Below are 7,059 nucleotides of genomic sequence, written 5' to 3'. Positions count from 1 at the left end.
TCAACACAGAAAATAATCCTGTACAAAATAAACAATATCTATCGGATTTTCAGAATTTTATGCCGTAAGACATATTTATTGTTGACTATTTATTGAGTATTGCATTTTAGACTTATCTTCCGGCTTAATATGCGTTTATAATTATTATTGTTTTGTTTATCTTGCTTTAGAGTTCAGAAAGGAAATGTTTTAAATTGTATCTGTTTGTGTTCTACGAATATGAAATATAACTTGCGCTACAACGTGAATTTGAATTACAAAGTGTGTTTCATTGAGAATTCGAAATAATATAAATGAAAATACAACGTTACAACGTGAATTTGAATTACAAACTGTATTTCATTGGGAATTCGAAATAATATAAATGAAAATACGACGTTACAACGGGAATTTGAATTACAAACTGTGTTTCATTGAGAATTCGAAATAATATAAATGAAAATACAACGTGAATTTGAATTGCAAAGTGTGTTTCATTGAGAGTTCGAATTAATATAAATGAAAATACAACGTGAATGTGAAATATTTGACATGGATTATAACGTAAGTAATAAATACAACATATTTTACATGGTGTATACGAAATACAACCGACGTTAGAACGTAAATACACAATGAGCTTTAGCATGTGGAGGCGTTGTAGTGAATAATTAATATTTTGTATGTGTTTACTAGCAAAAAAGGTTGTGGATTTAATTGCAAAATATCTGAAATTATTCGGTCGGAAAACTTTCAGCTTTATTTGAGAAAAATGAAAAAAGTCATAAAGGTTTGAAACATTAAGTTAATGATCAAGAACTATAAAAATCTAAAACTATGGAGTTTTTAGGAAGGAAAAAAAAAGATTTTTACACACTTGTATTTAGGTAGTTCGTTCACCAGAAGTTGGCACTTCGCTCCACCTTCTTGGACGAAGAGTTTATTTCGGCGCGGGAGTAAAGGCGGGTTGACACGATCAAAGTACTTTGATCAAAGTAGGCGCGCGCAATCAAAGNACCCACCTTAATTAGAAAAACGTTTCCGAGCTTTAAATCGTGCCAAATTTATGAAATATTTAATGTAAAAAAAATGCACATTAAAGATTGCGAAATAAATATTTTTGCCAAATAGCAACCTTGTTCAGGATTGTTCACATCCTTCTCCCAAAAATAGCGAAATAGTATCGTCGGATACCACATGATGAAGGCGGAGCCAAGTGCCAACTCCTGGCAAACGAGCAAAACTGAAATATTTTTTAAATGTAAAATATTAATTCCAAATATAACTATTTAAGAAATTTTTCACTTTTAATAAATCATTGCAAATAAAGACTACTCTTAAGACATTGATAAATTTTAAAGAAAAAAAAAGCCACTTATGAGCTTCCTTTTTTAAAAAATCATTTACGTATTCCACGACCCCGTATGGCTGTAGTGACTCTCCTCTACTTTATTGTTTTTCCTTAGCTCTTTGCATCAAACATCGCTTCGATTATGCTTACTTGAATATGTATTATCATCACGAATTCAAGTATGCATAAAATTCTAAGTAAGCATTAAATTCAAGTAAGTATTTCATTCTACTTTGTAAAGAATCTTAAAACATTTGTTCTTTATAATGCTTTTCCTCTTCACTTTCAACATGTTTCCTCAAATGATTCTTTTATTCAAACAAACAACCCATTTTTGCAATAATTATTATGACCAAATTTATTTACAGATAGTTAAAATATAAAGTACGCACAATTTTACCTCATTTTTTTATATATATCTATATATAACTGTCGTTGAACAGCCGATCAAATTTTGGGTTTACTACTACTAATGTTCAACTCCGCAACCTTGTAATTTTGAACCAATCCAGATGACAAGGAAACTCCTGGATCAGTACCCCCAGAGGCAATGATTTGTCATTGGAACATGGAGGACTTTTTGACCCGACAGGTTTAACATGCATCAGTCACCATTAAATACACGGGGAGTCTTCGGCCGGCGGGAATCAAACCAACGACCTCTTAGACATGGTCCCAGTGCCCAACCAGCCAATTAAAACTGAAATCAAGTTAGTGGAATATTTCCTAATAGCTACTCAGAAAGCCTCGGTAGCGCAGTAGGCAGCGCGTCAGTCTCATAATAGCTACTCAGAGCCGCGATGGCTCAGGGGATAGAGCGTTCGCCTTCCAATGAGGCGAGCCGGGTTCGAATCCCAGTCGATACGAATTCCACATCCAGCTTGCACCGACCACAGTGCTGACGTGAAATATCCTCAGTGGTAGACGGATAATGGGTTAGAGTCCCTTTGCCGTCAATCTAACCGTGGGAGGATCTCGTGGTTTTCCTCTCCATGTAACGCAAATGCTGGTTTGTTCCATCAAAAAGTCCTTCACGAAGGCAAATTTCTCCCAATACTCGATCCAGGAGTTCCCTTGTCTTCTGAATCGGGTTTTAAATGACAAGACTGTGGAGTTGAGCATTAGTAGTCGTAAACCCGAAAATTGGGTCGTCTGTTCAACGACGGATATAAAACAATAGCTACTCAATCGGTGTGGTGGGTTTAAATTTTACTCGCCACGACTTGGATCAGAGTTCGATTCCCCGTCTAAAAGGCAGGTTGTCTGCCTGAATTTTATTTGATTGTATTCATGTGATTCCGAATCCTTTTACTGGTGTATTCCTAGATTCCTAGATGATTCCTAGAGTTTCAAAGCTAGAGAAACACCACCTACGGTTAGGTGGTTGGGGAAGGTAGTGCGGAGACTCGGTGATCATTACCACCTACTGTTCTTCAATCTAAACTGCTATAGTGCATTTTGCACATACGCCAGTGTTCTTTCTCTTACTCTACATCAGTGTTTCCCAAATGGTGTTCTCCGGAACCCTAGGGTTCCGTTAAGAGGAACAGGGGTTCCGCGAGTTAGTACTTTTTTATAGCCAGTGATGAGTTTCAAAACCTCAGATTGTATTTAGATACAATCAATAATTTATTTAATATTTCGGTTTCCTTTATGGAATTAATTCTAAAAAAAAGCCAATAAAATAGAAATGGCATTTCTTAAACAACATATAATATTTCCAATAACACTATAATTAATAAATTATGAAAAGGAAAGACATTCACAAAATATTGCATTAGTATTTCTCATCACGCTTTTCCGATCAATATATTTATCCTCTTTTTAATAAAGAAATGCCGACCGGCCTGTGTAGGGGCAGTGAACTGTCCTTGCACCAGAAAGGTTCTGGGTTCGAATCCCGGGCAAGGTATGGATGTTTCTTTCTCTCTATCTTTTTTCTATGTCCTTTCTCCTTTGTGTGTGAATGTAACCAGCCCTATAAACGGGTTGTGGTAGTGCGACGTGGGCGATGCTGCTCCACCGCCGTGGCTTCGCCACAGGTGCCCACTGGGTAACGAAAAGAGAGTTAGCAGTTCTGGCACTTTCTGTGGCCAATGAACAATATTGCCTAGTGCCGGCCATTAAAAAAATAAATAAAAAAAAGAGAGAGAAATATGCTTCCTTAATAACCATTTTCAACGTTTGTTGCAGTTTTTCTAAGATTTCGTTTCGAAGTAAACCATAATTCGGCTTATTTTAACTTATTTATATTATTTATTCCAACTTATTTATTTTCAACTTATACACGATCAATGAAATTCTTAATTAGACTAAATATAGCGCAAGAACTGAGAATTTAACAATACCTTAAAAAACGTTAGTTATAAAATCAGGGGTTCCGTAGAAAAAAGGTTAATAATTTAGGGTTCCGCAGCCGACAAATAGTGGGAACAACTGCTCTAGACCAAGCTGTTGTCATTTACCTTATGATAATGGTGTAGTGAAGTTTGAAGTTCGGGAAAAAATCCTAAAATTTTCACGCCATAAAATTAAAATGGCGATAACGCTTCACGTAAGGCATATTAGGAATAATTTTTATGATAAAAATTCGTGATTTACTGTCGGAGAAATTTAAGCTTTTTGAAAGTTTCGTGCATTATCTTAAAGGTGAAGAGAAAGGAAAAGATTTAATTCTAAATTGAACATTTCCTTCACACGCTACCTTATGACACGAAAGTTGACACAAAAGAAACTGCATTTTCATTGACTTAAAAAAAAATTATTTTCAAACAATGGACTAAAATTTCTATTTTAAGACAGGAAAGACGACGAAAAATAGTTTTGTGCAAATGTTTAGTAACCTCTTCATATTCAATTCCTACTATTAGTTAACACTTTTCCTCTATCTTGTTCAAATTTTCAATCCTTCATAAAATACTTTTTTATTCATCCACTCAACTTCAAATAACATTTTTTTTAAAATTTGTAGTGGATGACACTTGATGTTAATACAGTTTGTTTCAAATATTAATTCATTCATTAAATAGGGATGAGCGAAAAACGAAATACAATTTTCTGATTAGTTAAGCGTTGGTCATTCTTTTAAGTTTTACTACAAGAGATTTTGTTTTTCACATATTTTAAAATAAGCATCAGTGATCATTTCTAACTTATAGCTCTATTGGAACAAGAAAAATAGTTTATTGCGCGCATTTAAATATATAATTATTATATATTCGCTGTATCAGATAAATTCATTAAAGAACATTACGTGGTAGCACGTAAGGTCCACTTCACCAAATTTGTACTTTTGTAGTTATCTGATACCACGTGCCTTTTTTTAAAAAATTCCTATAGCTAGGAGGCTTCGCCCCCTGCTCGCTAGCGCTCGCCAACCCCCGGAACTGCTTTCGCAGTTCATTTCGGAATGCTTCGCAATCCGATGCTCGCTTTGCTCGCTCATTGTATGCGTTCTTAACGTCTAGCTTTTGTATACTTTTTTGAACACTGAAGTTCCGAAAACTTTTCACTGTAGAAAAGTCTAAACCTGTGCATTTCAATATTAATTGCAAACAGTTCACATATTTTTCTTAATCACACTATTCTAAATTTCAGTTGTTGAGAAAAGTAACTGTTGTAAGTTTTGTTTTAAAGTCTTTCCCACCAGAGGGCTAAAACCATGTGTTGTAAAACAATATGAAATANCATACGTACGTATTAGCATTTTATATAATATAGATTAGTTCACACTCTCCCTATATCTTGTTCAAATTTTCAATTGTTACTAAATTACTTTTTATTCATTCATTCAAATTCAAATAAATTTTTTTTAATTTGTAGAGGATGATACTTAAAGTTAAAACAGTTTTTTCAGGTATTAATTCATTAATTAAATTTAATTCATTAATTTTAGCTTTATATGGGAGAAATGAATTGTAATTATTTAATAAAAAACAACTAAAATAAAAAATTTCTTTGTTGACCTAAGTAGGAATTGACTTTATTTTTTTTTTTTTAATGTTACTTGCTTTTACATTTTATATTCCAGTGAATCTAATTAATTAGACATGCATGGAGTCTATTTAGTCTATTTTATAGAACAAGTATTACAGCTGCACATGTAATTTTTTTTTATTAAAACAAGATGGGGGAGATGAAACATTTCCGAAAGTTGGATAAATTTTGTGCTTTGAGTTTTGAAAAAAAAATGAGGGTGGCATTTAACTAATCTTGTTCCTACCAACCAACGCATCAACAAACAAACTAAATAAATTAAATTAAAAAAATAGGCTGTCCAAAATTTCCATATAATCGGCTAATCAAAGCGACTCTCAATAGCCTTGAAATTAGACACATTTTTTAATATGAGAAGAAAGATCTCTTAAAACTTATTGAGGCCAGATTTAAAAAAAAGACGAAAACTTATAATTCTTTTTAAAGAAATCATTTTGGTGAAATAAGTTTTCCTTTTTATAATTTATTCCTCATTTTTGTCTGCTGCTAACATAATTTTAGCATCCAGATTATCTACCAGATGATGCATGACTAGAAAATCGATGCGGTGTTTTAATTTCCTTTTATGATTCAAGCTCGAATCCTTCATGAAAAATATACTACATATATATGCTCTCAACATAACTTTTATTTAATTTACGTAATCTTCTTTTTCTTCTTCTTGGAGTTCATGTAACCAATTAAGGATAATATCCCAGAGAGCAAAATAAGGTTTATTTCAACTCTGAAAAAACCTTTTTATGTAAACCTAAAAAGGTTTGTTATGTGGTTTACGTGTAAACCTTCTAACCTTAAAACGAGATCTGTGACCATCTGCTCTATTCTATATGACCTTCTGCTTTATTATAATTCAAAACCTTAGAAAACAACCTTCTATATAAAAACCTTAAATCGAGGTTGACTTTGAGTTTTCTAGCTTCAAAAAATCATTTCATAAAGCTAATCTCAAGGTAAAAATAATCTTAAATATAGGAAATTATATGGGGTTATTTTTTTGCAAAGTCTTGTATGATCAGATAATATCCACCTTGTCACGAAATTTTAAGGGACAATGCAATTTGATCCTATCGTTAGTGTGACGTCAGTTAAAACGTCATTATGGACCTAAGTGACAATAATTTTTTTAAAAAAAAACTTTAAAAATAATTTTTAATCCTTTTAGGAGAAAAGGTTTGAAACTGCAATATTTTTGCTTTATTGAAAAAAAGGTTTTTAGAACAAACATTTTCGTGACAATGAAAAGAAAATTCCGACACAAGGTTGATGTAAGGTTACAAATGCTTTCTGAGTATTAATTCTGCACAACTTAAGCTTTGCTTGAAGAACCTGAAGAAAATTAAAGGCCAGGAGCACTCCTTCAAGTAACGATCAAACGAGATTTCGAAAATTTTAAAAACGAATTCCAGCAAAAGAGCTAAAGCAGGGAATATGAGTTTGAAGCTCTGTCAAAAAGATGGCCTAGAATGATAGATTTTTTATGCAAATGAAGCAATCACTCAACCCAATTTAGTTGAGCTCTTCAAAGCAGTGAAGAGTTCGAAAAAGTCAGCCTCGAAATGATTTTTTCCATTCGTTCTCTCATGGTGGTACTTACTAGGTCTTGACCATAGAGCCTAAATTATACAAAAACATGATACAATTCAAACTGAACCTTGGATGGAAGCGTCTCAACGTAAAGTCCCTTCGAGTACCTACGTGGAGTACCTTCGAACACTTAGTTGCTAGATGTGTAA

This window comes from Parasteatoda tepidariorum, chromosome 5, assembly GCF_043381705.1.
Source record: "Parasteatoda tepidariorum isolate YZ-2023 chromosome 5, CAS_Ptep_4.0, whole genome shotgun sequence".
Lineage (NCBI taxonomy): Eukaryota > Metazoa > Arthropoda > Arachnida > Araneae > Theridiidae > Parasteatoda > Parasteatoda tepidariorum.
Note: the sequence above shows the minus strand (reverse complement) of the source record.